The sequence below is a fragment of the Thunnus albacares genome, chromosome 4 (assembly GCF_914725855.1).
Source record: "Thunnus albacares chromosome 4, fThuAlb1.1, whole genome shotgun sequence".
Lineage (NCBI taxonomy): Eukaryota > Metazoa > Chordata > Actinopteri > Scombriformes > Scombridae > Thunnus > Thunnus albacares.
In genome coordinates, this window is record NC_058109.1 from 14,511,249 (window position 1) to 14,534,060 (window position 22,812).

At 40.0% G+C, this 22,812-nt stretch overlaps 1 long non-coding RNA gene across 1 annotated transcript; it reads right to left on the reverse strand.

Annotated features, from left to right (window-relative positions):
- Window positions 1-2,312: 2,312 nt before the first annotated feature.
- LOC122981226 lies at window positions 2,313-20,796 on the reverse strand. The gene is made up of 4 exons (XR_006403191.1): window positions 20,786-20,796; window positions 18,476-18,480; window positions 9,191-9,193; window positions 2,313-2,392 (listed from the first exon to the last, which is right to left on the reverse strand). It is a non-coding gene; the product is annotated as an uncharacterized LOC122981226 (long non-coding RNA).
- Between the last annotated feature and the right edge of the window lie 2,016 nt (window positions 20,797-22,812).

A 22,812-nucleotide genomic window follows, 5' to 3' on the forward strand; every position in this document is an offset into this window, starting at 1 on the left:
CCCATGAGATGTGTGAGGGTGTTTCATGGTAAGTACAGAGGTGACCATTAACAAGTTTAGGGAAGAAAAGTGTTAATGCAACTCAGCTTTTCAGTTTGACATTCATCTCAACACCATTAATGTGAAACTGCGGGGACAAAACCAGATGATCATACAACTGACTGAAAGATCTCTAAATAAAACTGAAAATAAAGACATTTTCTGCTCACTCTGACTTATGCTTGTAAGTTAGTGACAACTTGGTTAAGGTTAGAGAAAGAGCATGGGTAGGATTAAAATTACTACTTTGTTAAGGTTGGGGTACCTTCGTCATCATGGTTACAATAATAATCACTTGGTTAAACCAACATTGACTGTCAGCAGGAAACATGAAACAACCATGTTAAGCTCCATTGTTTTGTTTACCAAACCATCCATGCTGACCTCTTCCAAACAGACACTGCAGCTTCATAAGAACGTCAAACTACTTCCTCTCTTGTTCCGGACAAGAGTCATAATTCCTTTCGTTGTTAGAGGGCTCTCGTTTTTCTTTTGGAGGACAATCTACTTACCCCGCATGTGATCAATATTTTTATAAAAGCAAATACAATATCTGTATAAGCAAACCCAGAATTTATTGATCAACTAATTAACCAATAGGACTTCTCACTGTTCTTAATGGGGCCACCGCTCAAAGAACGGGTTCACAATTTTTCAAGTCTGTCTTAAAACAATAGTCAGGTGCCCATATTATCATTGAAACAGGTTTTTCTTGCCATAATCATCCCTCCTTGTGAACCTATCCTTTAAGATTTACTTCACATGTTTTTGTAATGAATGTACAAAGTTCCCAGGAGTAAGGTAAGAGCAAATAGATCGGATAATAACATGCAATGATTATGTTGTGTTTGCACCTTTGAGCCACGGTTTACGTGAGCCACATGGAAACTATGGAAACATGGATATCTGTAGTACTATTTTTGCATTGATTTACTTACATGTCATATTCAGTCTGAATTTCACTGGACCCGTCAGACTCCTTCAATTGGATTTATCACATAATATATTTAGACTTAAGATATGATAATCCCATTCTTCAGTTATAACCCCTTGTGTGTTGAACTTCTACTAACAAAAATCAACCGTTGTATTTTTCCCTCCTACAGCTTACTGCACAGCCAGAGTTTGAGGAAATTTCTATTTGCCTCGATTACATTTTTTTTCCATTTTTCCCCTAATGTGTCAAGGTATTTTTGGGTAGTTTTTCCTCATGTCCTTAAACCCTTTTCAGACATGGAATACATAACATTACTGGCTTCATCAGGCTGTTAAAATTATGGCTTTTGTCATTCAGACAACATTATTCAGACATGACATTTACGAAAAGAAACAATACTCACTCAATATTTGGCACTTGGTGTGTGAGTGAGAACAGAGAGAAAGAACAGTGAGTTAAAAATGTTATAATAACAAGGAAGGAGACTTTTTGTTCATTCACAGGCTGCATCACTGGTGGATTTTAAAACTTATTTTGCTGTTGAAGCCGTGAGAATGAAGGATGCTTTTCCTCACTTCTCTTCTCTCTTGTTTTCATCATTTAACATTATTAAAGAGCGAATTCTGCTGCCTGTTTCATAAAGTCTGACATACACAATCATCAAATGACATGATGTTAGGTTGCTTCTCTCTTTTAATTCCTGTTTGCTTACATGCTTTCTGTAAAGTGTTTCAAAAGGCGTTAATATTTTTTAAACTATAAAGAGGGCATGCTGATCTGATTATTACTGGGGTTATAAGAGGGTTTTCTTACCTCTTTTGGCTCTGCAAGGGGAAAATAGTTGCTGCTGCAGTCTTTATGTTAGCTAATTCCTCAGTATACTGTACATTTAAGAGAGACCTTTAACTTGCATACATTTACTTGTGAACAAGAATTCAGGGATTCAGTCCCCAGTATTTAGTATTAATCTAGCATTTAATGATATAATAATATATCGAAACAGCAGACCCTGCAAAGAGTAGTTTGTTCGGCTAAACATACAATAGGCAGTGTCCTACCCTACCTGAAGGATATTTACATCAGGCGCTGCAAGAATAAGGCTAAGAGAATCATTAAGAATCCCAAACACCCGGATAACTGCCTTTTCTCCCTGCTGCGGTGGGGAGGAAGGCACCGGATACACCAGGCCAGCACTGAGAGGCTCAGGAAGAGCTTCTACCCTCATGCCACTAAGATCCTAAATGAGGTCACTGTTCCCTGCCTAAGACTGCCCTCCCTCCCCCCCTTCCCCCTCCAATCATACACGTATATTTATTACTATTTCCTCTATTTAAACTCTTTTTAATGCACAAATTGAAGGAACTGGTGGGATTACATTTCAATGTGATTGTAGCTTATATGATTACATGTGACAAACTTTATTGATTGATTGATTGATTGATTGATTGATTGATGTGAATATCTGCATTTGTTCAGTTTAAAGTTCTTTGCTTTCTCTTTTAGAGAAGGGGAGAAAGAATGAAAGCAAAAAGAGAGATGGAAAGAGGAAATATAAAGAAATAAGCAAAGAGACAGAGGGGAGACAGGGGTATCCACCATGCACAGAGATGATCTGTGTGTATATATTGTGATGTTTCCAAGTGGTCTCTAATGTTGGGATGGCACACCTGTTTAATGAGCCACTGATGGAGGCACTAATTGAAGTGGGCTAATTTCATGTCATCATGAACTCGTCGTATACAGCACCAAAGGAATTGGATCCATGGGCGGCTCTGGCACAGGAGGTAGAGCGGGTCGCCCACTAATTGGAAGACCGGCGGTTCGATCCCCGGCTCCTCCTGTCCGCATGTCAAAGTGTCCTTGGGCAAGATACTGAACCCCAAATTGCTCCCGAAGGCTGTGCCATCAGTCTGACTGTGTGTGTGTGTGTGTGAATGAGCATCAGAACTCCTGATGAGCAGGTTGGCACCTTGCATGGCAACCTCTGCCATCAGTGTATGAATGTGTGTGTGAATGAGTGAATACTGGCATGTAGTGTAAAGCGCTTTGAGTGGTCGGAAGACTAGGAAGGTGCTTTATAAATGCAGTCCGTCCATGGAGCAGGGAATATTCCGTGATAGCCCCCAGTTTGAACTGAGGCGAGCCTGATCCCTCTATCACCTCCACACGATCACACAAGCCTCTCTGAGCCCTTGGATTTAAAACACCATCAAGCTACTGATCTTTTTATTAACATTCACATTCAGCTTGAGAGGACATTGCTTAGCATGATTACAGCAGTGTTCATCTGAGCAGCCATTCCTTATAAACAAGATACATTAAATAAATAGGCTTTTTATGGTCTCAGTTTTTTCTTCTTCTTTTCTTTCTTTTTTTTGTGCAGCAACACTGCTGTAATAAGCAATGTTTTGAAGCTTGGCTGAAGGTTTCAGTGGAGTGGTCTGAAGGATTGTAAGGCAGCGGACAGTGGAGAGTTGTAGCTAGGGAGAAGACACAATCCTCTCACACCCCCAGTCTTTTCCATTATCCTGCTCTTTCTGGATCATATAACACAGGGCTGTGTGTGTGTGTGCGTGTGTGATTGCATGCATGTGTGTACTGTATATGCCTGTGTGCGCATTCACATCCATCTCAGAAAGTCCATGGTCATTTTTTGCTTTTCCCTCTTCTCCTCTCCCATCCTGCTCTGCTCTGTTAAAGCTTTCTTTTTATTACTGTTAATATCTGGTTTGTTCTACCAACTGAGGCAGCTGACAGGCGCATGTTTGATATTAATTTGCTGAGTGCCCCAGGTCTTGAGAGGAGGAGGAGAAGAACACAGAGGAGTGAGGTGAATGGAGTGAGATAAACAGAATCTTTTCATTCATTGACTGAAGCCACATTGTCACACCACAGTTGTTTCCCTCTCTACTCTGCACTCAGACAGTCACACACTGTTAGGTACAAAGGAAGACAGACACAAGCAGATTCACTGACATATGTACATGAAAACACACTGTCTTAAAACACGTCAGTATACACATCGAAAGAGTTATTGGTCACTGTAATTGTTTCTGCTGCGGGGAATAAGTGGAGTGACTGCAGAAATCAAGTTGAGCTCACCGGGGTTCAGGTAAGGCCCACATCCTTTGTTGATGTTGGCAACCAAGGTATTAAGTATATGTTGTGGCTTCTATTGGCTAGTACACCTGTAAGGCTTAGTAGAAATTAAATCCCCTGGATGTAACAAAAAAAGCCAGTACATCCTGTGCCTGGCATGATGCCTTTCTAGCACGATTCAAATGTAGGTGATGGTGGACAAAATTCACAGTCCTCATTCTTTGCAAAACTGCATTCCAAAGTTCGACCAAAGCTTATATGAATCTTCAGCAGTCTAAGTTAGGGAAATCAAATGGGTATCTTCCAAATTTAGTTATTTTAGCTCAAAATTCCCTCTTTCTGTTACTTTCCCTCTACTGCAGATTACCACGGAAACACTAAGGTGAAGAAAAAATTTTGCGCTAAAACTTTAACTTTGGAAGAAACCCAATTGATTTGACTAATTTAAACTGCTGAATCCTCATGTTAACATCAGTTAAACTTTAGATTGTATTTTTGCACAGAACAACGACCGTGGATTTTCTCTTACATCGGAATTGCATTAAAGGGAAATCTTTTTACAGCCACTATGGACAGCAACAATAACTTTTTCAATGTACATATATGCATGTCAGTATTGTAGTAAGATATACTTTAATATTGTGTATCTCCCAGTATTCATGGGAGAAGTATTTGCATTTCTTCTCACCAATGCTGCTCCCACACAATATTACATCATCATGCATGTTGATTACATGGACTCCAGCAGGGCCCTGAACAGTTGGTGGACTGTCGGCAGCATCATTCTACCTCCAAGCCTCCCTCAGTGCGGTCAAACCCTGTGTACTCTACATGTGTGTTGATAGACACTCCATGTCAGCACCCGTGCCCTGGGTCAGCGCACGCGTTCTCTCTCTTACCCACCGCACAGCCGTGCGACTGTCTGCAGCCTCACAAAGCAATGGAGTAATGAGTCCCATGACAGTCCGGTGGAATAGGCTCTGAATAGGTAATGATGGAGTCTGAAGATGTTGGAAACACTGGCTGTGTCTGATCGGGGGTTATAATGTAGTCTTGGAGCATTCTTCCATCTGCTTGTCAGTGAGAGTTGTGCTGGCACAATACCTGCTATCTAAAATTTATTGTATAACACTGCATGCCTGTGTCGAAATCGTGTTCCCCACACATTGCCCATCAAATCATATTCTGATCCTTGTCCCCCGTTAATGGTCTACACATACAGTACTCCCCCCATATGCATGCTATACATGCTGCTGGGCTCATAATAGGAATGCGTACAGCAAGACAGACAGTCACTATGATGCTTTATATTCAGAGGCGGTGGAGCCCAGACAACGACTAACTGACTGGCTGGACTCAGGAGCCTTGGGACCTCAGCTGACAGTTCCTGTGTTCCATTCAAATGACTTGTGTTAATGTGCTCTTCTTTGCAGCTCCAATGATGCACCTTATTATATGTGTGTGTGTTTGGCATGTGACTTAGTGCGCCTTCCTGTCCACCTGTCTGTATGTTTCTTTGTCTGTACTCACGTATTTATGTATTTATGCTAGGAGAGAGGCTGCCTTGTAGTGCCTAAGGCGTAATTAAAGCCCGGGAGTCGAAGCAGAGGAAAAGTTCTGGGAGCTGAATCAGAAACAGCAGTGGCTGGCAGACACTGATAGACAGAAGTGGACAGTCATCTCTGTACTGTCCAGCTCCGAGGGCACTGGACCCATAATGCTATATTCCTCCATCTCATCTGCAGCACCAGACAGAGAGATAGGCCACATATTGCAATTTATGTCTTATCTCATCATCATCGTTCTTCTGTCTTGTTTTACTGCCCTTGAGATTTTGCCCTTGTCATCCAACTGGTAATCAGAGTTTGTCATCCGACTGATAATTAGAGTTACATTTATTACTGTACAATCACATGTCTGTGATTAGCTGCTGCGTGGAACTGCTGTGAACTCTAAAATAACTGAATGGCTTTCTGTCTCTCATTTTAGTTAGTCTACTCTGCTACCTTTGGATTACTTTGCCTGTATTTCTGTAGGCCTATCTATTGATTAAAGAGAAAGTAACAATGTAGTTCATTATTACATAAAATCCTAGGCGAAATGTCACCTTAGTGATACATTCAGTGAGGTGGACTGGAAAGAAAACACAATTATTGGATGTGCCATCGCGCTCAACTCGTAAATTCTCACTCAAGTCATGTTGCTTGTTTTGGAGTGAACCAAATCTGAACTCTTTGAAAATACAGTTTTTTTTGAAGAAACAGTCTGAAATTCAGGGTTTTCTCCTTTCTACAAAAAATAAAACCCAGGTGACTGACTCGATAAGTCACACATTTTTACAACACCCTCTACATTTGCAACATTATGAATTATCTGACGGTTATGTATCTATGTATTATGTATGAAATTATAGCTGTAGATTTTTTTTTTTTATTGAATTATGTTTCTCATGCACAGTAACATGCTGCTATCAAGCTCACCAAGTGTATGAACACCTGCTGTAGTGGGAAACGCTGAACAGAGGAGCTGGGCAGATGAATAAAACTGTTGTTCATCATCAAGAAAAAGCTCCAACCATGTGCACGCTTCTTAAACCACTGTGTCTCATTTTTATTTCCACATGTATTAAATGCATTATTAAAACACTTCCTAGATGCACTTTGCCTCTTCCTACATTAGTTTCTGTGGAGGTCATGAGCTTCTCATACGGGGAGTTTAATCAGGACACCAACATAGACCCGCGAGAAACCTGAACACCGCAATGAGGTTTTTCAGCTTATGTCAGCATGCTCAACAAAAGGTATGGTGAGCGAAGAAAAGGAGGAGAAAAATGGTGAAGGAATGCATAAAAACCTACTAAGAGCCTGTCACCCATTAATCTTATGACTTCTTTCCCAATCGAGTGGCTGCAGAATGGTTGCAGGGGGCCTTAACCCTTCCTCCCCATCTGTTAAAAGCCTGTCTGGTATGGTGGGATGGATGTGAGTGGCAATGTGGCTGTGTGAGAGTGAGTATGTGTGCATGGAGGTAAATATGCACATGCATGTGTAGTGTTTCTATCTGTCTTTGGTGGGGTTGCGAGGGCCAGCTGGTAAGGGGATGAAGATTGCCCCCCAACACACTGTGCAGGGACTCATCCTGTCACCTCACGCTATTGATCAAGGATAACAGAGGCGGGGAGCTCGCTAACTGGATAAGTTCACTGTGCAAGGTCTTAACACCACAGTAGGCATGGGGTACGCAGTTTATGCTATTTGCTTATAGGCTCACGCACACAAACTGATGTTCTTTATCTGCTGCCCCCACTCTCTCTGTAACTGTCTCCAGCTCGCTCTCCCACACACATACACACTCTTTCATGCTCACTCCCTCAGCCTGAACTTGAGAATACGGACATTTTTCATTGTCAGGAACCTGCTTGAGGAAAAACACCAATGGTAAGGTCTGCTGATTTCAGCAGGATAGGGATTTAAACATCATACCTGCATAGCATTGTTAGTGTGAGAGCTTCTTTACTCTACTTGATAAAGTCATCCATAAAAATGTAATTATTCTTTTTCTGGGTTGTGGCAGCTGATGTTAGGCTCTAGTGGTGAAGATATCAAAAGGGCAGTGGAGCCCAAATCCCTGCAGCGCTTTAACTGACTGGGGATAAAGCAAATTGGCCCTGGTATACTTGTAGAAAAGACTTGGGTCAAATACAGGCAGCAACCATCACAGCTGAATGGCAGAGTCAATGCGAACATGTGTTAAGATACACTTCCTCTGTGGCCACTTGATACCTCTCTGTCTTTGCTGGTGATAATTAAATATTATTGTTTATCGAATTTCAGTGGATTTGTATTGTATGTATGATCATATTGTGTTATTCTCTTATCAAATTCTGTTGCCTGGACTAATTATTTTTCGTAAAATATTATTAAAAACTGACAAAATAAGAATAAAAAGTACATTTTTTTTGTTTTAAAACCTTATGAAGGGTTTTATAGTGGGAACAAATTAACTGCACTGAAGATCTATTGAATTAAAAAAAGATTGTGTGTAATAATTTTAAGTGATTTTGTATAAATGTGATTTATGTCAACATTTGTAAATTTTCTTTTTCTTTTCTTTAATACCATTATTATTTTTTTTCCCAACCATATCATTCAGCCCTTTAAATCATCCTTTCAGACACGTATGGGTGATGCTCTTCATCAATATTTTTACCAGACTAATGTCTATGGACAAAAAAACAACTGCTCATGTTTGTTTGACTGTAAACTAATGATTTGAAGTTTTCTACATTATTGCAGCTTTACTTTTAAATAATTTATGCTTTCTGGTGCTCCACTCATTTAGTAGCATTTTCAAGAGCAAACTGAATGAGTTATTACTTTGCAATTCTCTACCACCTCTGCCCAGTGCAGTGATCCCTTAGCACACCTCTTGTTAGTTGAACCTTTGTGCATGAGTGCTGACCTTCCTATGAGTATAAGGGGAAAGAGGGGCCAGAGACATTATCCAAATGTCTCCTCTGGATTTGCAGTCATGATGTGTCTTAATCAGCTTGTTAATCTCGAGGCAAAAGGATTTGCACAGTTGTCTTTCCTCTGTGAGTTATCCTGCTCTGCAAAGTTTGAATACTTGATTTTATCCTCTTCATTGTGAGAGAAAAAAACCCTTCACAATTACTTACACATGCCCTTTCCTGGGCCCAGTCTGAGGAGAGTTCTGTTCCTTAACCTTTATCCAGTGATATATGAGCTTAGAGGAGTGGCTGCAGGCCTGTGCATCCATAATGTCAGAGAGGAGTCCAGTATGGCACAGGAGGTGGGAAATAGCCGTGAACAGCACTGTTATATTTTCAATTTGGTTTAAATTATTAAGACATTTTTAGATGTGCAGTATCTAACTCTACTTGTAACATTTCATTTCTAGACGGCAAACAAGTCTGATTCCATGTAGCTTTATCACAACCAACTGGCACAACCATGTCCTGATTGCTCAACACTGGCACCCTTTTGACATGAAGCATGATTATCTATGTGTATTAGTAGGGGTTTTTAATTATATTATACTTGTACCTTCATACAGTCCTTCTGCAACAAGAAGAGAGTATTGTATTCCTTACACTAACTAAATAATGTCTATATTTACCACATTTCCTGACTTGCACTGTGTTCCATATCTACAATGATTGTTTTGTCATATTCTTAAAGATGCATGTGCAGATATCGTCTTGAAATTTGTGTTTTTCTCTGAGATACATAACTACTCACCTACCAGGCAAGTATATAGCCACGGCTATAATAGAGGCTTATCATTTGGAGGCAATTTCACACCATTCCGCCCCTAATTGAACAGTCTGTTTGTTACACTTCCATTTTCCCCTCTCCACCCTCTCGGCAAGCCTGTGGGACAGGCCTGAGAAATGACACTCTTTGCGTCTCATTGAGCATCCTCGAGCTCAAACAAAGCTCACAGAGCTGCACACAGGAGCCACACATGGCCGCCTTGACTCACTGCTTCTACTTTGTCTGCTTGTGAGGGAACGCGGCAGACAAAGCGAGGGACAGGAAAAGGGAGGAGAATCTTTTTACATCGGTTGTCAAGGCCATTTTGCTACATGGTATCTTTGCAAATGTGATTTTGGTGAAATTCATTGTGTGTTAAAAAATAGACAAAATAATAAGACGTGTACCATCCTCCCACTATCTGTCCTTTCTGTGTGTCTCGTTAACGGTTAGTATCTCCATTTCAGAGAAAAGATATTCCCAAATGTATCAATGACTAGATTGCGTGAGTCATGAAGCTGTGGTCAGTGACCTCTTGTTCGTTAATCCTCATTAACACTCCTCTAATTGGGAGATGGCTGAATATTCATCAGCTTGAGAGGAGAGAGGCAGGAAGTCACAAAAATACTTAATTGGGCTACTGATTGGCCAGTGCTAATTGAAGACGAGCACAGAGAGAGCCAAGAAGTGGGAAAAAGTGGAGCACAGGGAGGCATGAAGGGAAACAGGGGGCTGCTGCTGATGGGAACGGCACGACACTTCTGTATAGTGTGAGATGTTGTTCCAATTAAAGCCACTGAGGATCTGTCTTTCTGTTTGCCTCTCGCTCTCACTATGTCCCTCTGCTTGTTAATTACTGGTGGGAGTTTTGAACAATCTGCTTCTGAAAACGAACTGTCTGCTATTTTCTTTTGTAAAAAAAAAAAAAAAAAAATCTAACAGATTTATTGGAGATATGCTTTTGGTGGCTGTGGAGATAAAAAAAAAATATATACTAATGTTTGTTAAAACTTTCTCATTCACCCTGTAACGGGGGCTGCAACTGAGAGGTGATGATGCTAATTATGATGATGACGAAAAGAAGGAGGCAGTTGCTGATGATGACAAGGACAATCTACTCAGATTGCCCTGCGTTTGTTCACGATGGAAACAAATTGTTTATTTAAAGATTACTCACCACAGAAAGTCATATTCCCTCCTGTCAGACTTTCTCTGAGTGTGCCCATTGTTTCTGAACTTCAACTGTAAAACAGTATAAAAGAGAAAGCAAAAGACATCCTGGACTATAATTACATTGCAAAACAGCTGTGTGTGTTGTGTGTGTCTGAATCAAAGTTTTAATTAGCAGCCAATGGATTACTTCTGAAATTTAAAATAACAGATAAAGCTAAAAAGCTGGAGTTTAAAGGCCTCTTGCAAATGTTAACCTCTCTTCAGATATCTTTCGTGGCTGCCCAGTAGAAACCACGTATCTCAAAGTACAAAATGCTCTTTTAAACCTGCATTAACTATTACAGTAGTTAGTCTATTTACACATTCAGCAGATACGGACCAACATTAGCATTCATTTTGAGTTGTGTATCTTGCCACCTGGGGAATGTAAGTCTATTATTGATTCTCTTTTATGCCCTCTTTTCAGTCTCCCAACTCCTGCAGGAAATATCTGGCTCTTGAGCAGCTAAATGCTCTACTATGGTCACCAGATAGTTGCCATTTGGTGCTGGGCAAGCAGTGCATTTTTAGAACTATTTACCAAAAGCAGCTGCCTGAGGGCAGTGAGACAGAAACAAAATAGTAATACGTTTTCAGCAGTGAGCAGAAAGATGCTATAGCTACAGCTCTATAGAGCTGAGGGGAACTGCAGAGTCGGATGATAATTCTCTGTGGATTCCTACAAGTAGTCATGTGATTCATTGTTAGCATAAAAATATTGATTATAGTTGCTTTAAGGGTTGAGAAAAGGCCTAAAAAATCCTTGGCTTATATAAAAATTGATTGCCATGAAGCTAATACAACACTGCTTACTCCTTATCTAATGAAATGTTAACAAGGGTCCTGGTTGGCTAGCACAAAAAATGTCATGCATGTCATGCCAATAACATGCATTTAATATTCTGTACGTATATGTATGACTATGTAGATGAAAAATACAGTTGCTACAAATCTGCCACTCACATCCCTACAAAGTAGGTTTGCTGCAGTGCTACCAGTCTATTTTTATGCCTGTTAGCAGTACACCATCATCAGTCTTTACCACCATCTGTTGACAGAGCAAAGACGGTGCCAATTATACAAAAGTCACTATGGTTAATGGCACGATAAGATGACAAAGATAAAAATTAGACCTTAAGATTTGATGATTAAGAAACCACAGCTTGGATGGAAACGCACAAGCAGCAAGACTTGTTTTATCCCTGCCACTTGTTTTTTTTAATCCTACCACCGCTCCATGTCTATCTGCAGTATGTTCACTGATAACCTTAAGAAACTTGCCAACTTCCAATGGTCCTTTTCCATCTGCTCTGGGTGTCATGAAAGACCTTTCCAACAACCTACCATTTCTAATAATAATCCTGTCGGCGTCTTTATTCCAACTTGTCCCATTCCTCCCTTCCTCCTTCCAGCCAACCCACCCACATTTTCACCTCACCCCGTCCCCTCTTCTGTCTCTCCATCTCTCAGTCTCTCCACCTCCTTCAACAACTCCCTCTCTTCGTTCCTCCCCAATCCTTCGGTTCCCCCTCTTCTTGTTTCAGTGGTTGTCTGGTATATGATGAAGTACACATATTGAGAGACTCTGGTTCCCATCTTCATTTCCCTTTATCTCCCCCGCTTGGAGTGTCAGTGTTATTAATGCAGGCTCAGGGTCCACAAAAGGGAGAGAGACACACAGACACAGGGAGAGAGAGAGAGAGAAGAAGGACTTGATAGAGAGAGAGAAGTGGCACATAGACTTCCAGCAGCAGTAAATACACAAGTAGGAGTATGAGAGAAAGAAGAGGTGTGTCACAGTGTGATTTATTACACTGGTTTCATTAGGCAGCAAACAAAAGGTCAGGGAACCTTAAGGTGGGCCTGGGTGTATGATGGAAAATGCAAACAGTCTTAAGTATTCTTAGATACAATTAACCTTTTCCTTCTCTCAGTGCTCCTCTCTCTGCCTCTCTTTTCCTTTCTCTCACTCTGCAGCCCAGGTGCTGCAGGTTTCACTGACTGGAGCTGTCAGCAGCTGCTGTTCCCTGACACTTATTAGGCTGTAATCTTACGGTTTTTGATTTCTCTCTTCTTCTTTTTTTCATTTCTACCATTCTCTCTCGTTCAACGACTGGACTTGGCACTGTGAAGTGACCTGTGCTTTGGCATGGAATATTTTTTTATGCTAATTCTGTCAACACAACAAGACCAATTTCAAAACTCCTGTAAAGTCTTGCAAAGTGTAACTTTTACATTTGCCAATGTCAGGACTGTATGGACTGTGTTATTGAAGGTTTGCATTTCAACTCAAATGTCAAAGCTTTTGATTGTTTTCAAAAATAAATTCAGATGAGTGGGCCTCTTGTTTTGTGTAACTTGACATGAATGTGCTCTTCGGAAACGGTGCCATGACACTGGTAAGTGCAATACTCATTGCTCTAAAACATTAAACTCTTTCTGTGTATTTTTTCATTTTATATTTTCACCTAAGAGTAGTGACTCAATTTTTAGTTTATTCAAAAGGAACCAAAACCAAACTACCACTCAAGATTTACAAATTATTTATACAAGCTAAAAAACTTAAATGGTGAGTGTCTCTTCACCTTCAGCCTTTTTGAAGACAGGCACGTGTGCTCTTTATCAGACTTTAACTGGAATACTTCTATTTGCATAAAAGATTGAAAAAGAGTCCTCCTGTCCTCATGCAAAAAAAAGGTGTTTTGAAAATTTAAATTATATAAGTGATTGAAGTCTATTTAACGAGTGTGAACGCACTGATAGAGAATTTCTAGGACTTGCTCTAACTTAACTTTCAAACTACTCTTCAACAGTACACAGGCAACCTTGAAGTTTGGAATTCAAGATGGAGTCCTCCTCAGTATCCAATCCTCCCCAGAGGCTGAGTAACAAGTTAAAGGCCTCGTAATAGATCTCAACTGGAGAAGTCACACGCCTGCATGAACAGTTACAGGCTGAAATAGCCGCAGGGCAGTAAACAGGCGGAAGGGCATGTATTGGTCCCATTCAGATATGTCAGCCAGTCTTTGTGTTTCATATGAAACTCTTGTTAAATACTTGGACACTTTATTTATTGAGGTGGAGGCAACCAGGATTTTATGATATACATGTAGGGCAAACAATCAAGGCTTCAAGGTTATCACATTTCATTTCAGGGTGGTTTAGTGCACTTGGCATTTTATGTTGATAAGACAGTTGGTGAGGACAGGGTGGTTTATGGATGGTTATGATAGAGAGACACAGTTGAGCGTTTTTGGCAAAGCAGTGGAAGTAGTGGTTATGGCACCTAATAATTTGTTCAAGTGGCAGCGGAGAGACCACATGTTGGATTTTGTGGTTAAAATCATAAATGACAGGCACAGTTTGAGCAATGCTTTTGTCATTTCCCAGCATAACAGAATCTCATGAAAAAAAAGTTGAAACAGACAAACTGTGTGTAGATAAATATATGTATTAAAAAAGAATTTCCCCACCCATTTGTCGCAAAAAACATTTTTGGTTTCAAGAAACACAGAAGTTAGCTTATTATTCTCATGTCTGAGAAACCAGGAGACAAACAATTTGATGAGAGTTAGATATCAAGTCCAAGTATCTTTATTATCATTGTATAAAACAATGAAACATCTCCCTGAGCCATATAGTGCAAAATATAAGATAAAAGTGGTAATAAAATAGAACAGAATATAATAAATTATATTCTTATAATTCTGTTATGTTATTAAGAATAAAATAGATATTAAGAAGACAGTCAGCACTTATTAACACAGTAAAATAGAATAAAACAGTTATCAGGAATAAAATAAGTATAAAAATAGGTGCACGTATTTACACACACAGTTGTCAGTAATAGTTTCCAGTGCAAATTATTCAAGTACAAACTAGTTTGAACATGATTCAGAGTTCAGTGATCTTGTTGGGGAGGGGGGGCAGGGGGGAGGAGGGTTGGGACGGGACAGTATGAAGGGGGTGTGGGCTGGGGAGTTTTGTTTAGCAGCCTGACTGCTGGGGGGAAAAAACTGTCCATCATTCTGGTAGTCCTTGCTCGAAATATCTGTCAAGAATATAAAAATACTCTGATGTATAAAACCAGAGTGAAGTTAGTGTCTTTTCTACATGTCCTTGTTTCACCTATTTTATTATGAAGACGTTATACACATTTCATAAATTTCACAACCAGGCTAGAAACAGTGCACATTACATGAAATTAAATGGCTTTATTACTATTAACTGACAGCAGACAGCTTCCTGGATGAAGAAAAGAACATTCCTGAATGTTTTACATGCCTTCAATACCAATATTCACCCTCTAGCAGTGATTTATTGGTTGCTATGGCAACTCTTGTGTTAATCAGTGAGCTAATCAGTGCTGTGTTATCTATGCTCACTCCCTTGTCGAAAAAGTGAAGCTGTAACTGTTGTATAAAAGCTATAATACAACTGACAGCATTTACTGTTTGTGGATAATTAATGATGCAAACTGTCTGCACTTCAAACTTATTGATCACTGTCTGGAGGACATTATGAATTGTTGATGGAAGTTACCAGAGAACAATGATTTGAATCTGAGCACATAAAACGGAGTTTGTGATGACATTTTAGCCTTGTTGATAGTAAGCAGCAAAACAAGAAAATCACAGGTGATTTTGAGGATTGTGTTTTTACATGTAATGTTTGGAAACTAAACCCTGAACATAACGAAGATGGACATTATGTACAAGTCCATAATCAATGATGTTGTAAGGGCCAAAGGTGTGGGCTTTTGTATTGCGATCACTCCAGCTGTCTGAGTTGATGCAAAAATAATGCCCACTTCTCCCTCTTCTCTCTTACAAGGCATTAAAAAACAGTAGCCACTAAAAACTGCAACATCTTGAGGGTCTTAAGAGTCTACAGCCATGCTAGCAGCTCTGTGAGACAATACTTTAGCACAGTGGTGCTTTTAGGTAAATGTTAATGTCAGCATGCTAACATGCTTACAATGACAATGCAAAAATGCTTTAGCAGGTATAGTGTTTACCATGGTCTTCATCTAACTTTTGTGTGCTAGCGTGCTAAAATTTGCAAATTTAATTGAAATCCATCCAATAGCCTATCTGTTAAGACATTTCACAAAAAACTCAAATCTCAACCACATGGTCATTAAGTCTTTAAAGGATAAGGCTGGCGATTATCTATATTTTTCTTGCATCTATACTGTAGTGTATTGTAGTTCTTTGAGAAATTTACAATGTAGTACAACATCAAGCGGTTATGATATATAGCAAAATAAGCTAGCGAAGCTCTGTAAACAGAACCGCATTCCTGCGCATGTGCAGCGGTGTCTGCTGCAAGAAACTTCTTTCCAGAGAGTGACAATCTTATCAGCGTCATTAGTCTTTGGAGCAGTTTCTAAACAAACTACCGTAATCATTCTCTTCAAAGTGAAGGAACATCACCCAGTGCAACAGTGTGGCTCACTGATGTGGTTTTAATAGTTTTTGGACAACACTGCAGGTCTATGGCACAGATGAATACAATATATCAGGCTTTAGATACACACACAATACTTGTAAGTAGGATGAGTTCATTGTTGTTTTGGCTCTGCAAATGAGATTTGTTGACAATAAGAAAAATATAGACAATCGCCAACCATATCATTTAATACACTGTACATCATCAATGTCTGTGCAAAGTTTTGTGCCAGTAATAGATGTTGAGGTATTTCACAGGATAAGTGAGAACTCTAGTGCTACCTGCTGGTAGCGCTAGAGGAAAAGTCATAGGATCACCAAAGTCATTAGGATTTATCCTCTGGAGGCTATGAATATCTAAACATAATTCCATGGCAATCTAGTTGTTGAGATATTTTAGTCTGGACCAGAGGGGTGGACACACCCACCCACCAACAGACTGACAGATCGACATTAATAGAGCCATGCCGCTAGCATAGATAAAAACATGCTACCTTGAATTAATAAGCGACACCATGCAAGGGTTAAATTTTAACATCTAAAACTGGACAAAATGTAGCCTAATAATTGGATGTTGTTCATAAAAAAAACAAAAAAAAAAACAACATGCACATAATATACAGTATAGGCAACCAGACTATTGCATTTCCCATTATTCATGAACAAAGTACTGGTAATGTGCAGATTTCCCACTGATCTAAGACCCTCCATGCCTAAAACGCACTGTGTTGAACTCCGAACTGCAGAAAGCCTGCAGGTTTACTGGGTTATTGATGGTTTTAAATGTCCTGCTGTGAGGCTCTTCTCTGGAAGCAGATGCTGAGGTAACCGCTAACTGGCCGCTTAGATGAACATGTGTGCTAGGCAGCCTCTAAAGCACCGCACTGATATCATAACACCACCTGTTCTCTCCAGATCCTAAAGAAGCAGAGTGAGCGTGTCTGTCATACCCTCTCCCACCTCTCTGATTCACTCGCAATCCTTCACTCTTCCCACTCCAACCATTGCAACCCACCACTTCCCTTTCTGTACTTAATGGGAAACTGGTATTTTTCAACTTGGACCATATTTTTTCATCATTTTGTGTCTAAGTGACTAATGGGGACAACAATTTTTGAAATTGGTCCAATACTGAGCAAGATCGCTTCCGCCGGCAGCTGCGAAACGGGCTGCAATGTAATCCGGCAGGGCAATAGCTCCCCGTCAATGTACGTCCACTAAAAAGTGCTTGTTTTGCCACTGACAGGCGCAGATTGTTATTATAAGTGTCTGACAACAATATGGAAAAGACCATACAGAAAAGTAAAATGTTTTTTTTTTTTACCTTTCACTTGATCCGGTTCGTTTGTTATTGTTTCTAACCAAGTCCCGCTCAAGGAGAAGTCTCATTCTGAAATCTCACGAGAGTTGAATTGTCAAAATCAGCCAAATTTTCAGCCAAGAAAGAGCTGAATAGAGGAGTGCCGGTAGGAGTTTGTTGTGTTGGAGTATAGAAAGCATAGCTTAGTGTCATCTAAAAGATTTTCAAAGTCATGGCTAAAAAGTGAAGTAGAGCTACGGCATTGTCCATGCTTACTGATTAAATCCAAATGCCAAACATTGTTTTTTCTCTGTTGTTTACTGCTGTGTGAAAGGCATATTGAAGGTCACTGTGTAAAATCTGGCACAACTTGCATTATTGGAAATGTGTATGAACAGAACTTGAGTTTTTTTCATACAGTATGAATTCCACACAAAAGTATTATGATCTTTGCTACTTGCAGACTTGATACGGTACAAAAACAACAAAGACAAGAGCAGGCTCAGTCATTTATATTATATATAGAATAGTGGTAATATAAGTAAGTAGGTAAGGTATTGCAGATAAATTATGAGACAGAGCAGTCCCATGTAAAATGACAGAATATCAACCTCTTTTTTGTTATTGTTCAAATGTGACTGGTGAAAGTCTATCTTCCTCTTGCACAGTATGCATATCTGTGTTTATTTGTGTGGCAGCAACAGTGACTAGTCAGCGATAGGGTGACAGATGGGAGTGTGCCCATCTGCGTTTTTGTAAATGCACAAATGTGTGTGTATTTGTGTCTGAAGCAGTGCAGTGAAGTGCTAGGTGACCTTTCGGGTGGTGTAGAGGTGGCATCACTGTGACAGTGTGACAGAGCGGGCCTCAGCCTTTCTGTAATGGATGAGCACTCTCAAGGTGAACACCTCTCCTTCCTCTCTTTTCTCTCCCCCCTTCATCCCACGTGTCCTCTTTTCCACTGAGACTGAGGCTGTGTGTGGCCCATCTCCTTTGGTTGTTTTTGACCCAGTGAATGTGAGTGATTGTTTCCTGTTTCTTGGTATTTGCTGTTACGGTATGTATTATTTTCAGAAACCATCAGGTAACTTTTAAAGTTAACAAATGACAGTCTGTACTGTCTGACAAAAACTTTCATTAGAAAATGAAACAGAAGACTCACACTTGCTACAGTGACTGCTTCATTATCAGTTACACTCAACTACTACCTATCCTGTTATATCCCATTAAGCTCATCCTGTCAATTGAATTTCTGTAGTGTTCCTACAGTCTAGCTGACACTGCCCTTTCAAAGAGGGGATATATGATAATGATGTTGAAAAAGCACACACTAATCCCTCAGAGAGTGGAGGAGGGGATGGGGGTTTGCGGGGTGTACAATCTGTTCGTGTTATTGATCTGAGCAGAGGGGACACGCATGGTGGGTCACAGCAACATACTTGCATGATATTGATGGGTGGGCAAGCAGCCGGCCACCCACATCTCTGAGAGATGGACCCTGCTGTTCGTCCTTTAGATCGAACAGACTGTAGGAGACAGTATTCCTCTGGTGTGGAAACACAGGCAATGGGAGTGGGCAGTTCTGTTAAAAGGTATGATGATTGACAGTATGATTGACATACCTCACACCTCAAATAACCCTAACCTAATTTCTTAGCTTCATTCCATCGAGCTCATCTGCTTTCTAGTGCAAGTGAAAACAAAAAGTGGATTTTTTTGTAGCTAAAATTTTTTTAGTAAGTTTACTGTAGATGAGCTTAACTATCACACTTATTAATAAATCAAAACCCACCTCAGTCAAGTCCAAGTCAATTTTGAAAATGTGTGCATTCTCTCATCAATGCTTAAAAGCTTGTGAGTCATTATATACTGTATGTATATAAGTACACAATACTTCATTATTGGGTATCTGCAAATACCAATCCAGAACGAAATTTAAAAATCTGTCTTCCTCACTGCCATGAACTCATTGGAATAATTGTTATGTAAAGTAACATGAGGCCTTAGGCATGGCATTAGTTGGTGACCTGCACTGACTGAATGAACACACTGTATTGAATGTGGATCGGTCCCATCACCCAATCCACTTAATAAGGTCAGGGTCAGCGCAAATACCTATATGGTGGATTGGATCAGTGCATCTAAACATGGGCATGATTTGGAGATGCATTTTTGCTTGGCATAGATGCAGTACATATACTTTTATTTGCCTTATAAATTTGACAGACTAAAAAACTTTGAAAAAATTCTAATTTTTGTGTCCTGGAAATGTGTACATGAAAATAATACGGACACCACCTCTGTGTCCTCATTGGTAGTTTCATTCCAAGGTATAAACTAGGGATGGGCAGAGGGCCCAGTATTTGTATTTGTATCTGTATTTGTTGAGGCAGCAAAAATATTTGTATTTGTATTCGAATAAAAGTGGAAAGAGTCTTAAGAATCCTGTTTTTGTTTTTATTACACTTTTAATTTTAGAAAATTAAAGTGTTACAAAAACTACTACTAAGGAGGTCACCACACCAGGTCTCGAACTGGAGTTTCCCAGATCATAGACGACTGCGCTGACTACTGAGCTAAAACTTTACTCATCGCCTCATTGCAGACAGACCTCTACCTATTCATACATCTATAACACAGAGACAGCACAGCATGTAACGTGTAGGGAAGAACTTCAAAGGCAACTCTTGCTTTGCACTTTTCATTCGTTGCCTATTTTTTACAATCTAACTGTGGAAAGGAGAAGGAGAACAACAGGCTATGGGGAGTCCCTTGGGAGCACTTCACATGTGTCAGTAGCTCAGCTTTATCTCTGGCAAACAGCCCCAACTCCGGGAGTGATGTCTAAATTAGGAAAGATGCGTCATGTAGCAGGTGGATGTGACTCTCCTTGTTGAGACCTGCTGATTGACATAACAGCAGAGCAGAGGAGAGAGACTGAGATAGTGACGTAACTGACCTGCGCACTGGTATTTGACATGTTTTTTTTTCTTCCCGAAAACAAATAATTTTTAAAATATTTGTGTGAAACAAATATTTGTAAAAAAAAAAACAAACAAATAACGTATTTGTATTCGGGGACACCCCTAGTATAAACACAGAGGACTAAATAACAGTGGTGGATAAGAAAAAAAAGTCCACTATATCAGTAATGAGCTTGATACTGGACTCACAAATCAGACTGAAGAACTATAGTCCACATGTGAAACATCCCCTTATGACAATCTACAGTTCATTTGACAGAAATCTGATCTCTTTAACTGCAAAATAACCTGAGATTTTGTATCAATTGTGCTGCTAAGGTTAGAGGAAAACGTGTCACTTCGCCTCTGTTTGACCATCAAAGGATTTTTGACTGCACTGATTTGGTTACTCGCCAAACACACTGAGTTCTCATGGCCCAGCTGTGCAGTTCAGCACAAAATGACCATCATATAAGCTTCATGTCACTTCAGCTCCACAGCTAGAACACATCACTCAAAGGTAATTGAATATGCAGTGGCTTTGCCTTAATTGTCCAATATGTTACTGTAAACAAGTCTAACGAGATTAACATTTACACACACTGATATGAGAAATTTGTTATACATATGTGCTCTGTAGTCATTGAGTTAATTGTCAGATCATTAAACGTTAATGACATGATTAGGGCAACGCTCTAGCTGGTTCAGCACGGCACACAAGCCCTTGCCCTGAACTGGGAAACAGCAGAGCGATTCAAAGAAGATTGCATTTGTGACAAACACCATTCCCGACTCATCCATCATGCTTGCCAAACTTAGACATTCATTATAAAGTTTGCCGATGGATGCAGCCCGTTCTGCTCGGCCATTCATTTTTTAGACCCTCTCTCTCTCTCCCTCCCCTCTTTCCATCTCCATCTTTTTACCTCTCATTCTTTCTTTTGCACTCTCTGTGAACAGGCTTGTGTCTACAGCGCAGTGTGAATGAGTTTCTCTTGTTCTGTCTATCCTACTGTGGACCGAAAGATACTGAGCAGCAGTGTAACAAAGGAGGCAGTGTATTAATTAAATACAGCAATTTGCTTTCCTCTCCTTTTTCTGTGTGGACAGCGCCACTAAGATTGATGAGGCACTGTCTGATACACAAGAAGCCCACTACATCTATATCTGAGGCTGATTGTGATGGAACACCCATTAAATGGCCTGTATGTATTAAGATGTCAACTTTTATATTATAAACTGTGCTGGTCCGTTTATTCATATTTTATTTCATTTATTAATCTTTTTTCTTTTTTTTTAACTTTTGCATGTAAGCATCTTTGTTTGCCAAGCAGCAGTCACGCTAATAGGACGAGCAAGAAGAGCAACAGCTCAAGTTTTTCCAGTGCAAGATCAAAAGGGAGGTGAACGAAAAGGAGACAGACAAGAGAAAAAAGAAATCAGTTAAAGATGCTTCAGTGAAAATACAAGTAAAGCTTGTGTGATATGCATCTCCAAAATCTCAACTTTGTCTTCTGGCTCTCTTCTTTGTTCTTTGAATCTTATGATCCATTTTTGCAAATGCACAGATGCAGAAGTACAGTATGTTTTGAGTCTAAGCTTGGAGGAAAAGAGTAGAAAATGTGGAGGGCAAGAGAAAAACAAAAGAAAGGGGAAATGATGTGTTCAAGTGCTAAGTGCCACAGAGGAGCAAAAGGAGCCCTTCAGGGTCCTCTCATTATCATAAAACCCTGTATGGATTTCACATTGCAGGGCCATAATGACCATTTAATGAAGGTTTTCATCAGCCAAATTCACATCAATTACAGCATAGTACTAAATGTTTCTGTTTTTGGTGAGTTGAGTTTATGGGCACAGAGGCAATGTCCCAAGTAAAGAGGGTCCGCTTTGGTGTGCGACTGATACTGGGGTTTTTGAGGCTGTTACCAATATTGATTGGTGAGTTAAAGAAATTTGATAATGACAAAAAAGAACAAAAAAACTCCCAAAACAAAACATATTTTGTGCTCTCTAGAGTGGACAAACTATGTAATGGTGACATTGTTTCTAAACTACCTCAAACATACCTTTTTCATCTCTCCACTGTAATAACTGTGTCTACTATAGGCTAATATCTGCTGATGTATCAGCCTGGATGCTTTATCAGTCAGGGTCTAGAACACTGCTTCTATTCACTGTAAATAATAATGCAACAACTACAGAAGTGATTTTGTTTATGATTCCAATAACTTGCAAGTGAGTGTAGATAGTTTCATTATAATTTGTGCAGTCACACTGCCATCCTCCAAGTCACTGAAGAAACACTTTAATTCCAGTGAGACCTCTACTGAACACCCACCTCTTTCTCAGCGGCGCTATGCTTTGTCCCTTCGTTTCTTCGTTGTATTTCTCTTCTGTCCATCTCTCACCTCTGCCCTCCCCTTGGTGCTGCAGCCTCTCGCCTCTTCACTCTAATTGATAAGAGCAGACTTAGTTAAGATGTCACCTGAACACATCCACAACCCTCAGACATGGCGACAGCCCACCATCGACAGCC